We start from the raw sequence: 23,820 nt of genomic DNA on the forward strand, positions 1-23,820 counted from the left end.
GTATCAACTACTACTGCTAATACTACTACTGCTGCTGCTCAGTCAAGACACCTATGTCAGCAGTTATTTCACACTCTATATACTCCTATTACCACTGCTGTTCATCATGGCACCTCCTGCCCAAGTGATATGACTCTGTATCAACTACTACTGCTAATACTACTACTGCTGCTGCTGCTGCTGCTGCTCAGTCAAGACAACTATGTCAAAAGTAATTTCCCACTCTATATACTCCTATTACCACTGCTGTTCATCATGGCACCTCCTGCCCAAGTGATATGACTCTGTATCAACTACTACTGCTAATACTACTACTGCTGCTGCTCAGTCAAGACACCTATGTCAGCAGTTATTTCACACTCTATATACTCCTATTACCACTGCTGTTCATCATGGCACCTACTGCCCAAGTGATATGACTCTGTATCAACTACTACTGCTAATACTACTACTGCTGCTGCTCAGTCAAGACACCTATGTCAGCAGTTATTTCACACTCTATATACTCCTATTACCACTGCTGTTCATCATGGCACCTCCTGCCCAAGTGATATGACTCTGTATCAACTACTACTGCTAATACTACTACTGCTGCTGCTCAGTCAAGACACCTATGTCAGCAGTAATTTCCCACTCTATATACTTCTATTACCACTGCTGTTCATCATGGCACCTCCTGCCCAAGTGATATGACTCTGTATCTACTACTACTACTACTGCTGCTGCTGCTCAGTCAAGACACCTATGTAAAAAGTTAATTCCCACTCTATATACTCCTATTAACACTGCTGTTCACTGATACCACTGATAGTTAATTTATCCCTTAACTACCCCCATTTGTGAGGGTCGGGGTTTTTCTTTAAAGTCCCATGCAAATCAATGGGAAATGTATGTTCCCACATAACTTCTGTACGCCTAGAGATATTTCAATAATACCTGCTATACATATTACTTATATGCCAAATAAAAATATATAACAGTTAAATTAACCCTTACCAACACCCTTATATAAAAGATGGGTATATTTATATTACTATGATTTTCCTCCCCAAAAGGTTAAGATAGGAAGACCAGGCAACGCCGGGTATTCAGCTAGTAATAGTATAAAATGTTTTCGGTTATTATTAAGCTAGATGTGTTGATGTTGATGTGTTAGATGTGAAGTTAGATGTGTTTAAAAAACTAACAATTTCAATAAGAAATGAAACCTTTGCAAAATATAACATTTTTTATTAAAACAAAAAAAAAATTAAGACATGAACTTCTGAAGCTCTGCCACCTCATCTATGGTTTTCGCCATTTGTTGCACCAGCTGCTGATTTTGGCGCGTAAAAAAAAAACCCTCAAGGAATCTATAAAATACATTCGCATATTAATACAGAGGAGTCGGAGTCGGGGAGTCGGAGTCTGAAGTACATAAAACTGAGGAGTCGGAGTCGGAGTCGGAGTCGGAAAATGTATCTACCGACTCCACAGCCCTGCTTTAAATGCTGTCCATTTTTAGAGCTACATTTTATTGTTGAAATTTTATTAATCTCTGTGCACATATTTACCCTCCTGATTGATGGTAAAATTAACCGTCTCATCCTGCTCCTCTTCCTCGTCACCCACTACTCCACCAGAAGTTTCGGGGGGGGGTGCAGCTCCTCCTCTTGCTCCTCCACAGGAGCTGGGGGTGGTGATGTGGATGGCCCTGGCTGCTCCTCCTCATCCCTCTCCTCCTCTTCCACATCCTCCTCCTGCTCCTCCTCAGTTGGTAGCGGAGCTCCTATAATAACACAATGTTCATATATTATAAAAATGTTTTCTAATGACGTATGCAAATTCTGTGTACTCTGCTGTATTGTATATGAATACAAATTAATTTATATAGACAGTTAACCAATGGGACAATGTTATATTAAAGGGTCTTGTGGGCACTACAGGGGACTGAGCGTGAGCTGGGCTGCCACCATGGTAAAATGAGCTGTTTTTGTCTCCTTTGTTTTGTTCAGATGATCTCATGTTAAAAAAAGGGCTTGATGGAGTACACGGGATTACTATAACAACCCCACGCCTAACACAGGAATTTAGTGGGAATCTATATATATATAAAACTCAACGTGTGTGTGCATGTATGTATGTATGTTCCACCATCACGTCCAAACGGCTAAAGATATTTACATGAAACTTGGCACACAGGTTACTTATATGTCAGCCACAAACATAGGATAGGTGGTTTAACCCTTACCCACCCCCATTTGCCTTGGTCAGGGTTTTTCTTTAAAGTCCCATTCAACTCTATGGGAAATACATGTTACTTCATAACAGCTGTAGATATTTCGATAACACTTGGTCACATGTTATCTATACGTCCACTTAAAGTATAGGATCGTTAATTTATCCCTTAACTACCCCCATTGGTGAGGGTCGGGCTTTTTGTTTAAAGTCCCATGCAAAGCAATGGGAAAAGTATGTTCCCACATAACTTCTGTGTTCCTGTCTGCTGTCCCATGTTTTTTTCCAACAGTACTATGAATACCTTGGCTGGTGGTGATATATGTTACAACAACATGGCGTCTTGGTTAACAACATCTGACCTTACATTAATTACATATGACCTTACATAACTGTCCCCAAGGGACCCGGGCTGGCTCAACGCGATTGCCACTGCGCTGACAAGCCATTCACCTCTGCAGCTAGGGGTTCGGATCCCGCTCTCGGCTACATGTGAATTGAGTTTGGTGGTCTCAGCCCGGCCCCCGGTGGGTGTGCTATGCGAGGTAAGCCTGCGCTTAGTACGCCCACCTCCCTCCCACAAAAACCACCACACTTACACACGCACTCGCAATTGGGTTAACATGCACGCACTCTGACCACGCGGTCTCTAAAAAGAGAGGCGAAGGACTAACAGGGCTGGTTGAGCGGGCAAATCCTCTCACTCCCTTATAGGGAGTCCCTCTGCCCCGTTGGGCTTCGAAGCGGAGCAGGTAGGACGGTCTGTGTGGGAGGACCCCCTCACACCCGCCATTGCCACCCGGGGCATGGAGAAAGGTGGCAGATTACCTCTGGGGGAGGCCTGCCTACTCCCAACTCCTGCAGTCCGGCTCCTCTCTCGAGTACACGCACAAAATACACTTTAGGAAAAAAAAACATAACTGTGACCAATAACTTACCAGGATGATATTTATTCCGGAAACGCCTGACCCGGTTCATCTGGCGCCTCTTCAGGTCGGACCACTTCTTGAGGATCGCCATGCGACTGGGTGCTTCGCCGTTTTGGGCGCGTAGTTCCTCAATTAGGGAGCTTACAACTGCCTGTTTTTCTTGCTGCCTCCGCAGCTCATCGTATCCTGTTTCCAGGAACTTCTGCAAGATGAAGAACAAAGTATATTGTAATACTTTTGTTGACAGCCTTATGGATAAATGTATGGTATTCAACAATTGGAAGCATTCTCGCCTTATTAATCAATGACAGGGGTAACATGACAGATTTTATATCCTGCCATTTCGGTCGCCACCTTTTTTGCATAAATATAGCAGCCATTATCATTTGCATAATTATGTATATATTATTAACAACACAGGATACACGTATAGGGGAGATATGCGTTGCTATTCATCTGACCGCTATAATTATTTTTGGACACTGATAATGGGCCTGTACAATAGATTATTTTTTTTCATCCCTATCTTTATATAGGAACAATAATATGTTTGTTTATTTTGACTTTTTGATGAATTAATTTTGAATAAATAATGGAGTTGATGTTATTTAACAACTACAACTACCAGCATGCTCTGATACACCATGTAGCTCACCGTCACCAGCTGTACAACAATTATACTTTAACTCCCAGCATGCCTGGACAGTTAATGGCTGTCCAGTAATAACGGGGAGTTGTTTTGCAACAGCTGTAGGCTCCGTTTAGGAAACAGTGCCGTACAAGATGTTTTCTTTTAATGTGGAGGTGAGGGTGGTTATGTAGGGGTATGTGTATATGTTATGTTTTTTCATTTATATTTAGTGTGGTGTAGTGTTTTTAAGGTACAGTCAGAGGGGCATGGGGTTCACAGTAGTTTCCCGCTGAGGGTTTGAGCTGCAGCGCCGAATTTGCTTCAGCTAGAAGCACACTGTAAGCCACAGCCCATGTGAATATACCCTGTACATTCACATTGGGGGAGAGTGGGGGGGGGGGGTAATTGCAGCCAGTTGCATGCAGGGAGTTTTAGTTTTGCAACAGCTGGAGGCAGAATTATTTCACATTGGTCACTTTCCTCACTCTCCCATCTTCCTTTTCCCCACTTTCTTTTATTATTTTTCCCCGTGTTCTGTTTTGTTTGTCACTCTTTTTGTTTTGGTGCTTGCACTTTATGTGTGGCGAGTAGGGTGCTGGTCCTCGGGCCGGTCTCTGAAAGTCTTGGGAGTTGGTAGACTCGGCCTTCTGGTTAGGTTCACTGGCTCTCATGGGGTCTCCCTTCGAAAGGAGCCTCACCGAGGAGGGTTCTGTTTCGGCAGTCCCTCCGAGGATGTTGGGTCTTTGTGGCTTCGGCTGCTTGGACCGAGATGGGTCCATATGGCTTCGGCTGTATGGACCACAGTAACTCTTTTCCCTGTCAGGAGCCTAACGCCCCGGGGGGTCAGAGACGGGACCTTTTCGGAGGACCACTGACGTATGCAACCGTCACAGTTTTTTGTGATGTCACTCTTTAGGTGTGTGCAAATTTTTCCCTGCACCGGGTGGAGTTTTTGGGTTGTGTTTTGCACGCCACAGGCTTTTCAACAGAAAAAAAACAGCTGGAGGCAGAATGGTTGCAAAACACTACGGGTTTGTTACCTAACTCAGGGTTTCAAGACCAGTCCACCTCCAGCTGTTGCAAAACTACTACTCCCATCAGCCACGGTCTGTCAGTGCATGCTAAGAATTTTACTTTTGCTGCATCTAGGGTGCCACAGTTTAGAGACCCGTGCATAAAGGCCTGAAAAATGTGGGCCTGCAGAACTTACAATACTAGAAGTGCCAGCATTCCCAGGCATGCTGGAAGTTGTAGTTCTGCAACATCTAAAGGGCAATATGTATTCGAACGTCCTTGGGCCTTGAGGACCCTGAAGTCAGGACGTTCGCATACGTCCTATGTCCAAAAAAATGTTAAATTCATTATGCTAAATAACAAGGAAAAGTGCCTAAATACACATTTACCAACCAGGGTGTCTGCAGCTGTCCAGGCATGCTGGGACTTGTAGTTTTGTAAAAGCAGGAGACACATTGTTTGTGAAATACTAATATCTGATCATATATACTAACTTTTAAACTAGACTAAAATGCAGTTGAAGATAATGAAATAACAGTGGTCAAAATACTTACACAAATCAGCATCTTTTCCTCAGATACAGTGAAATTACTTCCAACCATCTTGCTCTGCGATTGCGTTGCGATCATAAAGTTGGAAACTGGCAAGGGTCCAGGAAATGGTCGCGTGTTGTTCGCGCGATTGCGCATGCGCGATGGAAAAATCGCGATCGCAATATTTTTTGGCTAAAATATCATAAATATTCGATTTCAGAGTGCTCCTACAGCAGTTTTCGAAATATCTGCAATCAATTTCGCATTCGCATTTTGTGAAATTGCGTTAAAATATCTCGAATATTCGATTTCAGAGTGAGCCAATCAGAGCGCTCCTACAGCATTTCTCGAAATTGCGCAATAAATATCGCATTCGCATGTTGCGATATTTCGATAAAATATAACGAATATTCTGAGCCAATCAGAGTGCTCCTACAGCATTTCTCGAAATTGCGCAATAAATATCGCATTCGCATGTTGCGATATTTCGATAAAATATCACGAATATTCTGAGCCAATCAGAGCGCTCCTCCAGCATTTGTCGAAATTGCGCAATAAATATCGCATTCGCATTTTGCGAAATTTCGATAAAATATCACGAATATTCTGAGCCAATCAGAGTGCTCCTAGCGCTGTTGTCGAAATTTCGCCATCAATATCGCATTCGCATTTTGCGAAATTTCGACAAAATATCAAGAATACTGTGAGCCAATTAGAGTGCTCCTACCGCAGTTATTAAAAATTCGCAATTATTTTCGCATTCGCAATAGCGAAAAATCGCAATCATTTAATTTCGATAAAATATCACGAATATTCGAATTTAGCGAATTTATCTCGAATATTCGAATATATATTCGAGATATATTGCGAAATCGAATATGGCATATTCTGCTCAACACTACTAATCATTAGCAGAGGTGGGGGATGTATTTTACAGCTTGATCATTGTAATGGGAACATGCAGTAAGCATGTGCTCAGTACAGAAAACGTTGCTGCCCATGAGTGCAGTGTATGAGTGTTAAAGCCCACCCTCATATCTTCCACACATACAGTGTGAACTGAAAGAGGTTAAGGCCGGGTTCACACTGGTATAACAAACGCTCCGACATTGGGAGCTCATGTCGCATGATGTGTGAAAATCAATGTTTCCCTATGAGGCCGGGTTCACACTAGTCCGACAAACGCTCCGACATTGGGAGCTCATGTCGCATGACTTGTGAAAATCAATGTTTCCCTTTGGGAGATGTCTTAACTGGCCCGACACAAGTTGGTCCGATTTTGAAAATGCTCCCTGTACTACTTTGGTCCAACATTGATCCTACTTCAGCTCATTGAATATCATTGAAGTTGGACCAAAGTAGGAGCCTTGTCCTTACCATCCGACTTTTGACATCCGACATGTGATTACAGCAGTAGTAAAAGGAATTTATCTCACTCTGGGATTGTTTTGATTGGTCAAAGAACAAGTCAGACTATCACAAAGTCGAATCAAAGTAGTATCCTGTTCATGAATGTAGGATGGATGTAGGACCAATGTAGGATGGATGTAAGACCAATGTAGTATCAGTGTAGGAGCATTGTCGCAGAGCAAAGAAGGATGAAAGTCGTGTAGTATAGTGTAAACCCGGCCTGAGAGCCGTCTTAACTGGCCCGACACAAGTTGGTCTGACTTTGACAATGCTCCCTGTACTACTTTGGTCCGACTTTGATCCTACTTTAGTCCATTGAATATCATTGAAGTCGGATCAAAGTAGGATCCTTGTCCTTACCATCCGACTTTTGACATCCGACATGGTGATTACAGCAGCAGTAAAAGGAATTTATCTCACACTGGGATTGTTTTGATTTGTCAAAGGACAAGTCAGACTATCACAAAGTTGGATCAAAGTAGTATCCTGTTCATTCAAGTTGGATGGATGTCGGACCAATGCAGGACCTATGTAGGATCAATCACTGATGTCGCAGAGCAAAGTAGGATGAAAGTTGTATGACTGTAGTGTCGTACCAGTGTGAACCCAGCCTAAAGGACAACTAAAAGCTCCTGTAAGACAGTCGCGGTCCTCATAAAGTAAACAAAAAAACATCCTTTTACCCTCCCTGGCTGGATTTCAGTCTTGCATGCTCCCCATCCCAGACATTGCAACTCACAGTGTGAGGTTTTCAGAAAGAGAGGCAATTCTCTCAATCCAGAAAGCAATGGGCAGTGCCAGATGTGGCCAGGTGCACTGCTGACTGGCAAGCTATAGACCTGTGAATCAGCAGTGACAATGCTGACAGTCAAGTCCCCTGCAATACTGATTTCACCCTATTGTGCAAACAGGCACAGCCTACATTGGAATTACATCTCTGCTCCGAATTGAGTAGGAGCACAGCATTGTTACAACGCCATCACAGAATGTTGCATCAGGTAGATATAACTGGCAGAACCAATAGGTATTAGTGAGACTTTGCAGGTGGATTGCATTACTAATATACATTTAAATTGTATTTGATTAAAACATTTTTAGTTGTGGATAGGCTGGTAAGAGACCTAGAACCTCTGGTAAGTTTTGATTGATGTCTCGGTCCACACTAAGGAGATTTAATTCCTCTATAAGTATTGGTGACCATTGTCATCGGGGCAGAAATCAATACGAAAACTACAATTTTTGGTTATCACTATAACAGGAATAGAAAGAATCTTTCATTTGGGACGCTTGTTCTTGTGACAATTGTTTAATGGAGATTTTCCTCTCTCTGGAGAGATTTCCATTCCCTTTGAGAGGTGTCTAAAGGACAGAAAGTGAAGGAAAACAATAGCAAACAATACTTGATAGGGTTTTAACCTTTTACTGCTCTATCCAAAGTACAGCTTTGGTCACATGAGCACGTTAATGATGTATGGCTGATTGCAAGGGTGCACTAATTTGTGTCTTCTATTAGCTAGATTCAAGTAGTTTGCCGCAACTTTAAGGCGGCGTAGCGTATCGTATTTACGCTACGCCGCCTTAAGTCAGAGAGGCAAGTACTGTATTCTCAAAGAGCATTTTGAAAAAACGATGGTGTGTAGGCAACGTCGTTTTTTAAAATGAAGTTTGTGTAAACCCCTTCTTACCCAGACCAATTTTCAGCTTTCGGTGCTCTCACACTTTGAATGACAATTACTCAGTCATGCAACACTCTACCCAAATAAAAATTGTGTCCTTTTTTCACACAAATAGAGCTTTCTTTTGGTGGTTTTTTTTTTTTTTTTTTTTTTACAAAATTGTGATATTAACTGGTTATTTCTCTCACAGAGCATATGCATACAACCAATTACACCCCAAAATACATTCTGTTGTTCCTCCTGAGTATGGGGATACCAAATGTGTGGGACTTTTACACAGCCTGGCCACATACAAAGGCCTAACATTGAAGTAGCACCATCAGGCGATCTACGAGCATAAATTGCACATCTCATTTCTCAACCACCTATTACACCAGGACAATGGAATTTCCCACATAATGACCCCATTTTGGAAAGCAAACACCCAAAAGTATAATCTATGAGGCATAATGAGTCTTTTGATTGGTAATTTTTTTTTCCAGACGTTTTTGGAAAATGTGGAAAAAAAATTAAAACGCATTTTATTTACACAAAGTTGTCCATTTATAAGATATTTCCAACACATAGCAAATACATAGCAAAAATTACACCCCCAAATACATTCTGCTACTCCTCCTGAGTATGGGGATACCACATGTGTGGGACTTTTACACAGCCTGGCCACATACAGATGCCCAACATCCAAGTAGCACCATCAGGCATTCTAGGAGCATACATTGCATATATAATTTCCTAGCAACCTATCATTTTTGAAGGCTCTTCATATTTCTAACACATAGCATGTACATACCAAGAATTACAATCCAAAATAAATTCTATTGCGGAAAGGGTAAAAAAAAGTATTACCTGTGCTTTTAGTAGTGTCCACAGAAGAGAGCACTGGTCCAGGCAGCAGTCAGGGATGTGCTTAGTGACAGCAATAGTAATTCTCCAGGCAGCATATTTGTATAATCCAGGTAGCAGTGGTGTGGCCCGTTCATGCGGCAGGCAAAGATGATGGCAGGCATGATGGCAGTAAGTCAGCAGCAGGTTGAGGGCCGAAATTGGGTAAGACCTGTGCACAGGGGCACAGGGGTAGAGGCTTAGACCCACCCAAATATCTATGAAGCCTCCGGACTCCAGACCCTAATCCGGAAATTACGAAACCCGGAGAAAACAAAAAAAATGTTTTCTCCAATCCGGAAAAACTATTCTGGAGCCCCTCACATATGTGAGACCCCTGTGTACTACAATAGCAGGGCAACAGATCAGTCCAAGCGGCAGGCAAAAGCATAGTCCATAAAACAGGCCAGGGTCAGTTCACGTGGAAGCAGTCCAAACGGTAGGCAGAGGCATAGTCAAAAAACAGGCCAGGGTCAGTATACGTGGAAACAGTCCAAGCGGTAGGCAAAAGAATAGTCCATAAAACAGGCCAGGGTCAATTTACATGGAAGCAGTCCAAACGGTAGGCAGAAGCATAGTAAAAAACAGGCCAGGGTCAGTTCACGTGGAAGGCAGTAGCATGAAAATGGTCAGAAAATGGTAAGATGGGGGAAATGGTTAAAAATATGGGCTAATATTTTAGGGATGAATGATAAAATTCAAAGCATTCACCAATGCAAAGGCCAGGTTGGGAGGGACACCGGGGACAATGGAAGCTGGTGTCTTTTCGACATCCTATTTTGCTGCACACGCGACATCTTTTTTTGCCGTCTTCGGTCTCCTTCGGATGGTGGGATGTTGTACGGGAAGTGGAATCCATGAAGTCGGCTAACGACATCAGAGCAAAGGGTTTCTGAGGGGGGTCCTTGTGGATAGATGAGGGTCGTGACTATTTCTTCTGTGAAGTGTAGGAAGGGGGCAGGGTTTTCAGTGGATTTGGAGTAGACTACGTAGGAATTATAAATGGCCAAATGGATAAGATAAATTGCTACCTTCTTGTACCAGAATCGGGACCTCCTTATTGATAAATAGGTCTGAATCATTTGGTCATTGAAATCCAACCCTCCCCCATGTACAGATTGTAATCTTGGACACATGTCGACTTTTCAATGGGACCTCGTCTTCTCTGAACTACAACTGCAGTGTCGTTGTGAATGGTGGACATCATGTGCACGTCTCTGTTATCCTTCCACCTCAAGGCCAGCAAGCACTTCGTTGCTCCTCACTGTTGATCTTTCCCCCCTTCGCAGCTTTTTGTTTACAATGGATTGTGGGAAGCCCTTCCTATTTTTTCTGGAGGTTCCGCAGGCCAGGTTTTTTTCAAAATATAAGTGTCGGAAAAGGGGCAGTCTGGTGTAAAAGTTATCAAGGTAACGATGATATCCTTTTCTCAGGAGTGGGTAAGCCAGGTCCCATACAATTTTTCCAGCTGTGCCCATGTAGGCCGGGCACTCAGGTGACTGGAGCTGTGAATCTCTTCCTTCATACAGTATATAACGCATAAAGATATCCCGTGGCTCTCTCACACAGCTTGTAAAATTTGACTCCATATTTGGCCTTTTTGCTAGGAATGTATTGCTTTATTCCTAGACGGCCTGAAAAGGGGACCAGGGACTCATCCACACATATATGTTTTTCGGGGACATAGAGTTCTGCAAATTGATGGGAAAGGAATCGTGTACAGCTTATCGGAATCTGGATGATTACGGGGAGGGCACTGGGTGTTGTCATTAAAATGAAAGAATCGCATTATCATCTCATATCGGGACCTGGGCATTGTGGCAGAATAAATGGGCTGGTGGTAGATGGGTTTGGTGGACCAATAGGTCCTTGATTTTTTTTGTTAAGCCCCATGTTTAGGGTGAGGCCAATAAACAATTTAGATCTTTCCACTCAAATGGACGGGCATAAGATGATTGGGGGTTGTTGGCAATATACTGCTGGGCATACAAATTTGTCTGGTCGATAATGAACTGTAGAAAAGTGTCGGGCAAAAAGAAATGAAGGTAATCAATTTCTGAGAAATTTTGGGTGTTGGCCTGCACACCTGGCTGTGCTGTGAAAGGGGGAATAATTGGTTATCCCGAGCCAGAAGGCAGCCATGTTGGGTTGGCAAGAACATCTGGCATGAATGTAGTGGCCCTGGCTCCTAGGGGATGTGACACTCCAGTAGTTGGGGGGTTGAATTTCTTGTGCTGGTACTCAGGTGTGATGTGGCAGCACTGCTACTGGGCCTGGGCATTTGTTCGCGAGGGGTTTCGCTGGCGGCAGCACTGGTACTGGGCCTTTGTTCCCGGGGCCTATTGCTGGTGGCAGCGCTGGTACTGGGCCTAGGAATATAATCCTGGTTGCTGGCGGCTGCCTGGTTTTCACAGTGCCCTTTTAGGAGGGACCCATTCTTCATCTGAATCGTTGCTATAATCAATCGGTTCAAATTACGAATTTGATTCGGAATCAGAATCTGATGAGAACTCCCCTGTGCTCTCATTGGTCATTGAGAGGATCTGGAACGCCTCCTGACTAGTATATAATCTTTTGGACATGGCTGTGTGGCGGGTAGCTGTATACGATGGGTGATAGATGGGTGGCAGGTGACGTTCACTGATGGGTTGTGCGATGGGTGTCAGGCGACGTTCACTGATAGGTGATGATGGTGTGACGGGAGATGGTCACTGATGGGTGACAGGCGATGGTCACTGATGGGTGACAGGCCATGGACAAGGACGGGTGATGGTCACAGATGGGTGACAGGCGATGGTCACTGATGGGTGACAGGCCACGGATGGTGACGGGTGATGGTCACAGATGGGCAACAGGCGATGGTCACTGATGGGTGACATGCCACGGACGGTGACGGGTGATGGTCACAGATGGATGACAGGTGCACCACTGATGGTCACTGATGGGTGACAGGGCATGGTTACTGATGGGTGACGGGTGATGAGTGATGGGTGCACTGCTGATGGTCACTGATGGGTGACGGGTGACAGGGCAGGTCACTGATGGCAGTCTCTTATGTGACAGGTGACAGGTTACAGGGCACAGTCACTGATGGGTGACAGGGCAGGTCACTGATGGGTGACGGTAACAGGGCAGGTCACTGATGGGTGACAGGGCAGATCACAGATGGGTGACGGGTGACAGGGCAGGTCACTGATGGGTGACGGTGACAGGGCAGGTCACTGATGGGTGACAGGGCAGATCACAGATGGGTGATGGGTAACAGGGCAGGTCACTGATGGGTGACGGGTGACAGGGCAGGTCACTAATGGGTGCACCACTGATGGCAGTCTCTTTATGTGACAGGTGCACTTTATATGGGTGACTGTTGGGTGACAGATGACAATTGGGGGGGGGGGGCGATGGGACAGGTGTGGTGTTGGTGCAGACCCTACACAGATATGTAACTCACTGATTGTAGCTCTTCTCTCCTCACACCGGAAACGATGTGTGAGGAGAAAAGAGCTGGCAACAGTTAGTTACAGGCTGTTTGTTTACTTTTTGTGATCAGGCTGTGAATGGATCACAGCCGAGCACGTGGTACACAGCCCTGACCAATGGCTGTGTACCATTGTCGGTGACCAGCAGTGTTCCTGGGAACACTCTGCCACCGATGGGCACGCGCAGCGTGCTCGTGATCGCGTGCATGCACCGTGCTGAATGGGGTGTTTACTATTTGTGATCAGCCGTGACTTCATCACGGCCGATCACGTGGTAAACAGCGCATCTGCGCCGCTGTTCACCCCTGTCGGTAACGAGCGGTGTCTCTGTGACACGCCACCACCGACAGTACAGGGATGCGCGCACGCTTTCGCGCGCATTCCCTATTTAAATGACAGGACGTCATATGACGTCCTGTCAGAACAATAGGGTATACCGTTGTAAAGCAGTTAAGGGGAACCCTATGACAGAATTAAGAAAAAAAACATAATTGAATCGCTCCAAAATTTTATACCAGGCTCCTTCAGTATGGTATAGATTTTACGGGGGAAAAATAAAAAAAAAATGGTGTGAGATCCCCTCAAAAATCCATACTAGACCCTTATCCAAGCAAGCAGCCTGGCAGTCCGGGAAAGGGGGGGAGCGAGCGCCCCCCCCCCTCCTGAACCATATCAAGCCGACAGGAACATGCAACAAGAAACATGTAAATATTTTGTGTGCAAGAAAAAAGGTAATTTAAAAGCAGATTGCAGAATCTGGAAAGCTAGAATGAAAAAACAAACCAAACTATAAAAACCTGAAAGTGTGAAGGAAGAAAATAATTTTGCTTCAGATAATGAATATTTTTCAATCCAAAAGTTGCACCTCATCATTGCAGGAGCTACAAATCACATGACAAATGACAAATAACCACAGCTAATGGGAAAATAGTGGAATCAGAAGGAATAGAAGACACATTTCTTTACTGTCATATTTACCAAAGTGTCACCAGAAAAGATACCTGTAAAAAAATATCCTCTTTGTTCCTGCCCTTGAAGCTAATCTTTTGTCAGTGCAGAAGCTTTCAAAACAAGGCAATGTAATCAGGGGCAGAATGACCATTGAGTCACTCGGGCACTGCCCGAGGGCCCCATGCCACTGGGGGGCCCCACCAGGGTTGCCAGGCTCAGTAAAACCAGGGGCAGTATGTAAAAAGCTGTGTTTTTTTTACATCTGTCCCTGATATGTCCGAAACCGACATACTTTTGATGTGAAAATCCAGAGATTTTAGCTGCCCCGCCTCTGCACTGCCTCCTGGCGTGGTGGCCATCTGTAAGCCCAGGGGCCCCATAATCTTCTATTGCCCAGGGGCCCCATGAGTTGTCAGTCCGCCCCTGAATGTAATGACCTTCCAAGATGACAGTTGTGCCATCACAAAAGGATATATATTACTCGCACAAGCTAAAATTATAGATGAACTGTATCAGCTGAACTGCAATGAGGTGGTTAATACTGCCAAGGAGAAAAAACATTCAAACTGCATTCACACATGGCACAGACAACTTTTTTTTTTACTGAGAATGACTATGCAAGTGGAATACAAATTGGTCCATGTGGCCAAAAAATAAAATGCAGCAGCTCAGCTGTATAAAAGGAAAAATTACTAGAAAATCCTTCCCAAAGCAGCGTAACAAGAGCTAAGTAACCTCTGGATGTAATTCATTCAGATCTTTGCGGTCCTATGGAAAAATTGACTCCAGGAAAGAAGAGGTATTTTCTCACTTTTTTTTAGATGATTACTCCAGGTATGAATAAAGTGATTGATGAGCGCAAAATAGTGGTATAATAAAAAAATAAAAAAATAACAGTGAAACGTCCAATGAGAGAAAATACCACTAATAAAATAGAATATGATCTCCAAAGTGATGCAAAAGTGTATAACAAATAGTGCCAGATAGGCACAATGGATCTACAAATCCAATGTGTGAATGATACTAATGATGAAAAAATAATAAAAAATCTATAATATTAAAAAGTGTAAAAGACCAATTGTGACAATAGTTCATGTGTGACAGTTCATAAATCACAGGAGTGAATGATATTTCCAAACGGTGATTGTGTATCCGAGCAGAGTAATGAAAAGGATCCACATAAGCAGCTGAGCTCACATTGTGCTTACCTCACACACATGCAATGACAGCATGGTATCTCCACAGATGAAATCTGACACGAGAAACGAATCCTCCTCTCCTCTCCTGTAGTGACACCGAGTGGATGGTAGAGACAGCGTCCTTCTGGTTATGTCTGCAACTCCGGTCTTCACCAAAATGGAGGCTCCGTGTGCCAGTGCGTTTAGGATGACCCCAAAAAAGACTCCAGGTATACTACACTATGGGGGTTATTTACTAAAGGCAAATCCACTTTGCACTACAAGTGCAAACTACAAGTGCAAAGTGCAAATTGCACTGAAACGTGCACTTGGAAGTGCAGTCGCTGTAGATCCGAGGGGGACATGCAAGGCAAATAAAAAACAGCATTTTAGCTTGCACGTGATTGGATAATTAAATCAGCAGAGCTTCCCCTCATTTCAGATCTACCCCTCAGATTTACAGCGACTGCACTTCCAAGTGCACGTTCAGTGCAATTTCAAGTGCACTTTGCACTTGTAGTGCAAAGTTGATTTGCCTTTCGTAAATAACCCCCATGGTCTGCAAGAAAAAAACGAGTGCATTAAAACACTATGGGGTTGATTTATAATAAATGGAGAGTGCAAAATCTGGTGCAGATTTGCATGGTAGCCAATCAGCATCAGCTTGTTCAGTTAAGCTTTAACCACTTCACGCCTGGAAAGAATTTACCCCCTCCCTGACCGGGCCATTTTCTGCGATGTGGCACTGTGTCGCTTTAACTGACAATTGCGCAGTCATGCGACATGGTACCCAAATAAAATTTACGTAATTTTTTCCCCACAAATAGAGCTTTTCTTTTGGTGGTAATTGATCACCTTACCTCTGCGGTTTAAAATGTTTGCGCTATAAACAAAAAAGGGAGTGACAATTTTGAAAAAAACACAATATTTTTTTACTTTTTGCTATAATAAATATCCCAATTTTTAAAAAACTTTTTTTTTGTAATCTTCTACATATTTTTGGTAAACAAAAATTTCAATAAGCGTGTATTGATTGGTTTGCACAAAAGTTATAGCGCCTACAAAATAGGTTATTGATTTATGCCATTTTTATTATATTTTTTTTATACTAGTAATCGGGAAAAGTTCAGATTACTGTTGCATAACAAGAGGTTACTGGGAAATATGAGGGCATGGTGGTGCCACTACCTAAGTGTAAAAGTTGTGGCAGATGAAGCTAGGCTTTACCTGGCTACTGCCAGGCGTACAGGTTATGTCAGGGCCAAGCAGTGGTGTTGACAATGAGCTTTTGACTCTTCCCGGGTGTCAAAAGAAGAGCAAAATATCCGCATTGCTTGTGTGTCACTATTGGCTCTCACTTCCTGTTGTGTCTCTAGGAAAGGAAGTGTAGGGAAATATATGCAATGGAGCAAATTTAACAGAAAAACTGGATGCATGATTTAAATAATCCCTATATTAAGTTTTGGCAAGAGGTGCACTTTTTTTTTTTTTCAAATAATTTTTATTAATTTTCAATAGACATACAAGGGGGGAAAAAGAAGAAAATATATCAGAAACATAACAGTAAGGGGGCGTGAGAGAGGCGGATGCATCCGCATGGTACAAATAAAGTACATACAGTAAATGATAATAAATGAAAGAGATGTATATAAACAAAAGGAAGGGAGTAAACGGATATAAGCATAAAGAGGGTATGCCGTTAGCGGGAATGGGGGAGTGGATAAATGTGCTAGGCGGAAGCCCACGCAAAGAATAACCCTCTTAGGACCTACTAGGTGAGCATGCAGTATAGGAACAAATATACAGTGCTATCAATCAGACAGTAACTTATAGCAATCAGGCAACTGGATGGATCTCGTATTTTAGTAGGGTCCTAGGAACATGACAGGAACAAAGGTAACACACTCAACTCTTTATAGAAGAAATAAGTCCTGAGGAAGGGGTGGGGGGGGCACCGGGGGGGGTATCGTGGCATCATGAGCTAGAAAACGTCATGGGAGATTTCCACTCCTAGTTGCGGATGGTGGGGGAGATTTGAAGTAGGAGAAGGTGTATTGTTCGAAGTTGGAGCATTCTTCTGGTGATAGATGAGAGTGCATGAAGGGCCCCCAGGTTGAAAGGAAGCAGGATTTGGAGGCGTCGCGTTTGAAGTCCGTAGTGGCGCGTTCCTTGTAGAGAAGGAGGAGGAGCTCACGCTGTATTTGGGTCACAGAGGGACAGTGTGTAGAAGTCCAGTTTTTCAAGATAGCTCTCCTTGCGACAAGGAGGCAGAGCAGAGACCAATCGTTGTTGGCAGTTGCAGGAGGCTGGGGAGCAGGTGAGGAAGGGCAAGTCCCCCGCGACCATTGAAGCAGTAGGGGGTCCCAATAACCAAAGATGAGGAGCAGGGGGTCTTTGGGTAGTTTTAACAAGGTGATTCCGAAGATGTAGGCCAGTACCTTGTGACGGTATCGGTATGATATCCCCGTCAACGTTCCCTTCTTCCCATAACGACAATCACCCCAATATTCCACGAGGAGGGATATCCCTGGAATCGCCCAGAAAGCCACACATGAGACCAGCTTACTGCTTGAACAACACAGACTTTAATGTTATAACACACACAGCTTATATGTCATTTCCAAAACTGTTACAATGACAAATCTCCGCCCCCCTCACACTGGGGCTTCCATACAGATGACTAGGTAGACACGACGGGGCCGATGCTGAAACACATTTTCTTTAGACAATGACATCAATGACGCTGAGCACTAGCTGTACTGAATACATCAACCAGACCGCTCGACCCCGCATATAGAGAGATAATTACCACAATGAAGCAATCAGAATAATTAACACAAGCCACTTAAACCCAGCTCTCCTTCACACAACACAATAGATCAATTAACCTTTAGAAATAGTGAGGGGACATTAGCACATCAATAACCTGGCTAGCAGGGAGCAGTAAACTGAGACATATAGGCAAATGTATCACAATGGCCCCCCTTTTGCTCCCTGCTCCGGCAAACCCGGTTGGACCTTCCCTGGTCCAGTAGGGTTGACGGGTTCAGAGCTATTAGTCAGAGGTTAACTCCGTTTGGCATGACTGACCTCCCTTGGCAACTGCTTCAGACTCAGGTATGTCACCGGGTCGTCAGATCACACGCCGGTCAGTCCCCAAGTCTTTGTGCGATCTGCAAAGTCACCAGAAGTCAGTGCGAAGACAGCGAATGGGTCTGTGCGCCGCCGTCTAGGTGTCCCGCTATGGGAGGGGGCAGGTTATGGCTCTGAAGTGACAATCCCAGGAGATTCATAAAAAGAAAAAGTTATATTTGTTGAAATGCTGTAGCACTGGTGCTCAGAGTCCGGGGGGGGGGAAGGGGAATCAGAGCCCCATAAGGTCAGCCACCCCCTGCTCCCTCCGCAGCCGCCGGTTCTCCTCTTGGAGCTTCTCCAGCTCCATCTCCAGTTCATGCTGCTGTGACCTCAGGTGGTTGTTCTCCTCCTCCATGCGGCTTATGCACTCCTCCAGCTCTATGTACTCACGGATCAGCTCCTGCTTGCTCATGTCCTGCAGGCTCTCCACGTGGTCCTTCATCATCAGGAACTGGGTGGTGGTGTAAGGGGCCACCGGTGGGCCCTTGGCGAACATCTCGGCACGCATCTGGGACGCCCGCTGCGACTCCCTCTCCTCCAGTCGCTTCTTCTCCTCCCAGGTCAGCTTGTTATACGGCTTCCAGGACCTCTTCTTCTTGAAGGGTGGCCGGCGGTGCCTCTTTCTGCCCAGCTCCCTCCAGGGCCCCTCCGGCTCAGGGCTGTCGCCCATGACCAGCTGACAATGGTGTTCCCTGTTGTCCGTAATAACAGATTGTACCATGAGGGCTTCGTAAGGGGTGCCCAATGGTTCTTCCTGACCCAGCTCCTTTGGATCCCAAGCCGAGTCTACACAATGGGCTGCTGCTGGTGGGCGGTACCCAGGTTGAGACCAATTTGACCTGGTGTTGTCATTCATGGGGCAATTCTGCTTGAAGTGACCCAGCTGTTTGCACCGGAAGCAGCGTTGTTCGTTGCCCTCCTGGCGATGATAGCGAGGGCTAGATGTCACCGGTCTGTTAGGAGGTTGGTATCTAGCGGTTGGTGGGTGTGAGGGCACCGTTTGTGGTGGAGGTTGTTCCTGTGGTGTGACCTGGTTCGTCTTGCGAGTATCTGCATATTCATCCGCCAACTTCGCGGCCTCTGGTAGAGTCATGGGCCTGCGATCTCTCACCCAATCTTTGACGTCCGTCTGGATGTGATTGTAAAATTGCTCCAGGAGCATTAGTTGCAAAATGTCCTCTGCGGTGGTGGCCTGGCTGCTGTTAGCCCAGTTAGAGGCCGACCGGGACAATTGGCATGCCCATTCCGCATAAGAGTCTTTCGTGGTTTTGCGTGAGTCCCTGAACTTCTGTCGGTGGGACTCTGGGGTTACTGCATAACGAGCCAGGAGCACTTCTTTAACCCGGGCGTAGCTATGAATATCCTGATCTGGCACGGTCCGGAAAGCATCAGAAGCTTTGCCTGACAGTTTGCCTGACAATATTGCAACCCAGTCTCCTCTAGCTATTCGGTGCAGGTTACATTGTCGCTCAAAATCCGCCAGGAAGTTATCAATCTCACAGTCCTTTTCATCAAAAGCTTTAAAAGCGCTAAACGGAATCTTCCTTGCGTCTGCTGTGCTGTACTCACTGTTTGGAGAAGGTGCGGCTGCTTGTTGGACTGCTGCCAGTTTTAACTGTAGTTCTGCGTCCCTCATTTGTTTATCCTTCTGTAGCTCTGCGTTTACTAACATGTCCATCACTTTCAGTACCACATCTGGCGTTGGGTTCGGGCCGAACCACGCTAGCTTCTCTCTCATTAGCTTGTTGGCTGGCGATTCCTCCTCCTGAATCACTGGTGTCTCCATCTCTTGTACTGCTGGCGTTGCTGCAATCCCGTCCTCCTGGTCTAGCTCCATTGATTCTGCTATGATGACCCGCTTGGTTTTGTTGCTAGCAATCCTTCCACGAACTTCCAGTAGTTCTTCCAGTGTCTGCTTGGAATCCGGGTGTGAAGGGGAATAGAAGGGAAAAATCCCACTGCTACCAACCAATTGTGACGGTATCGGTATGATATCCCCGTCAACGTTCCCTTCTTCCCATAACGACAATCACCCCAATATTCCACGAGGAGGGATATCCCTGGAATCGCCCAGAAAGCCACACATGAGACCAGCTTACTGCTTGAACAACACAGACTTTAATGTTATAACACACACAGCTTATATGTCATTTCCAAAACTGTTACAATGACAAATCTCCGCCCCCCTCACACTGGGGCTTCCATACAGATGACTAGGTAGACACGACGGGGCCGATGCTGAAACACATTTTCTTTAGACAATGACATCAATGACGCTGAGCACTAGCTGTACTGAATACATCAACCAGACCGCTCGACCCCGCATATAGAGAGATAATTACCACAATGAAGCAATCAGAATAATTAACACAAGCCACTTAAACCCAGCTCTCCTTCACACAACACAATAGATCAATTAACCTTTAGAAATAGTGAGGGGACATTAGCACATCAATAACCTGGCTAGCAGGGAGCAGTAAACTGAGACATATAGGCAAATGTATCACATACCTGTTCCCAGAAAGAAGATATGTACGTGCATGACCAAAAACGATGGGTTAGGGAGGGTCTCTGATGGTGGCACAGGGGGCATTCGGCAGCAGATTGGTCTGTTGTGGAATATAAAAAAGGTATGTGGGCCCGGTGGAGGATTTTTAATTGGGTTTCTCTCCAGATTTCGTTGGGGGTCAGGCGTTGAACTTTGTTGAAACCCTGGATCAGCTTGTTGACCAGATCATCATCTGGGAAATCCTTGCCCCAGTTGGCTGCAGATGAGGAGTGCAGCGTAGGCATTGTCCGAAGAAGCAGTTGTTTGTAAATGTCCGAAATTTTATAGGATCCTTCCGTGAGCAGTTGGTCCAAGAAGTTGGGAGGGAAACGTTTCGCCGCTTCTTTACAGGTAGTTTTCAGATAGTTGGTGCATTGCCAAAAGTGAAATACATGGGAAGGGGGTAATGAAAAGGTAGAGGCAACAGAGTCAAAGGGTAGGGGACGACCAGAGGGAATGTCACACAGGGATGAAAACTTTGTCAAAATCAAGAAGGAGGCCTCAGAATTGTGTTGGCGAGGATGTAGACAGACCGGATACATGTCGCATATATGGTGGCAGTGTCCTAAAATTAAGCAGTTCTGGAGAAGGATTAGACAGCTTATTACTAAAGTAACAGATATAGAGATACCAGATGACCCATGGGGCTGTTTACACCAAATGATTAGAATTTCAACGAAACAATATAAAAAAAGTCTTTTACCCCATCTATTGACAGCTGCCAAAAGCTTAATAGCCAGCCATTGGCAAAACAAGGAAAGCCCCACCATTAAAGAATGGTTTAACAAAATAAACTACATTCAAAACCTAGAGCTCCTAAGGTTTAGCGATACAGATGGTTTGGAGGAATACGCTAAGACATGGTCGAAATGGTCGGAGTTCAAACACTCTATGGTATTTGCAGAGTTGATGGGTGCATAGGGCACGGGATAGGTCGATGTAAGAAGTTCTACCTGTTCATGGCAGGATACAACTTAAGTATGCAACAAGAAGATTGATTACAAGATATAGAAAAGTAAAAGGAGGTACTGGGGGTGGGGAGGGGGGCGAGGAGGGAAGGGGGGGGAAATAATCTGTTTATAAAAAAAAAAAAATGTAACAGATAAATAACGAATAATATTGCTTCTTGAAAATTTTGGGGAAAAAAAAAAAAAGAGAAAGATTCCACACATGATGCGAAACCAGAAGGAGACTTGTGGGGCAAATGAAAGGCGGGAAAGGCCCGTCACCTTCCTCCAGAAAATGGTTAAGTCTTATGGAAGAGCCCTGGGGCCATCATAAAAAAAAAATATACTAAATTCTGAGTTTCAAAGTCAGAATTCTGAGATTAAAAAGACAGAATTCTGTGTTTCAAAGTCAGAATTCTGAGATTAAATGTCAGAATTCTGAGATTAAAAAGACAGAATTCTGTGTTTCAAAGTCAGAATTCTGAGATTAAATGTCAGAATTCTGAGAATAAAAAGACAGAATTCTGTGTTTCAAAGTCAGAATTCTGAGATTAAATGTCAGAATTCTGAGAATAAAAAGACAGAATTCTGTGTTTCAAAGTCAGAATTCTGAGATTAAATGTCAGAATTCTGAGAATAAAAAGACAGAATTCTGTGTTTCAAAGTCAGAATTCTGAGATTAAATGTCAGAATTCTGAGATTAAAAAGACAGAATTCTGTGTTTCAAAGTCAGAATTCTGAGATTAAATGTCAGAATTCTGAGATTCTAAATATAGTAGTCTCTATTAGGAGGATTTTAGGAGCAATTAGCAATAATGTAGTAACACCCATAGACCATCATTCTGCAGACATACAAGTCTGGTGCTCTAGATATTGATCTGTAAATCTATCTTAGTTACAGCATACAGTATGGGGAAGCAGGCAGTGCTGGGCTCTCTGGTTCCTCTACTGTATTAACAGTCCCACAGTTTACTGTCATTTGCTCTAACATAAAGAGGGATGCTGAAAACGAGTGTATTGTGTGTGTGAGTGGGGCGGGGGGGGGAATGACACAGCTTCCATAGATAACAGAACACAATGCACCCCAACTTTTAGGAAACATTGCACTGTTGCCCCAACAAGAGGGAATTGTGAGCACAATGTGTGTCTGTTCAGAACGGCTTAATTATAGCAATTACATGTCTGGACTAATTCTTACAGAGAATGAACCCCATATTACACATAAAAATCGATACAGGTATATAGCTTGAGAAATAGCTCAATGCATAGGGTGACAGACTTGTGTTTCATATTTTGTGGGTTCGAATCCAGGAGACAGCACAATTTGTTTTTAAGTTATATGTATATATACATATTATTTTATACATTGCTCTTAGATTAAAATAGAGATGTCCCAATACCAATATTAGTAAATCAATATATTGAAAATGTATATGTCTTCAAAAAATTAAGCTCTGAGCTGGATTCGAACCCAAAACTTAGAAACACAGAAGTCTATTACTCTAACCATTGAGGTATAACCCAAATCATAAAACTCTACTGTTTTTATAGGTTTAATATGGGGTTCATTCTCTATAAGAATTAGTCCAGACATGTAATTGCTATGATCAAGCCGTTCTGACCATAGACACACATTGTGCTCACAATTCCCTAATGTTGGGGCAACAGTGCAATGTTTCCTAAAAGTTGGGGTGCATTGTGTTCTGTTATCTATGGAAGCTGTGTCATCAGCCCCCCCCCCACCCACTCACACACACACACACACACACACACACAATACACTTGTTTTCAGCATGACTCTTTATGTTAGAGCAGATGACAGCAAACTGAGGAACTATTAATACAGTAGAGGAACCAGAGAGCCCAGCACTGCCTGCTTCCCCATACTGTATGCTGTAACTAAGATAGATTTACAGATCAATATCTAGAGCACAAAACTTGTATGTCTGCAGAATCATGATCTATGGGTGTTACTACATTATTGCTAAATGCTCCTAAAATCCTCCTAATAGAGACTGCTATATTTAGAAACTCAGAATTCTGACATTTAAAGTCAGAATTCTGAGATTAAATGTGAGAATTCTGAGATTAAAAGTCAGAATTCTGAGATTAAAAGTCAGAATTCTGAGATTAAAAGTCAGAATTCTGAGTTTCAAAGTCAGAATTCTGAGATTAAAAGTCAGAATTCTGAGATTAAAAGTCAGAATTCTGAGTTTCAAAGTCAGAATTCTAAGATTAAAAGTCAGAATTCTGAGATTAAAAGTCAGAATTCTGAGTTTCAAAGTCAGAA

The sequence above is a fragment of the Rana temporaria genome, chromosome 7 (genome assembly GCF_905171775.1).
Source record: "Rana temporaria chromosome 7, aRanTem1.1, whole genome shotgun sequence".
Taxonomy (NCBI): Eukaryota; Metazoa; Chordata; class Amphibia; order Anura; family Ranidae; genus Rana; species Rana temporaria.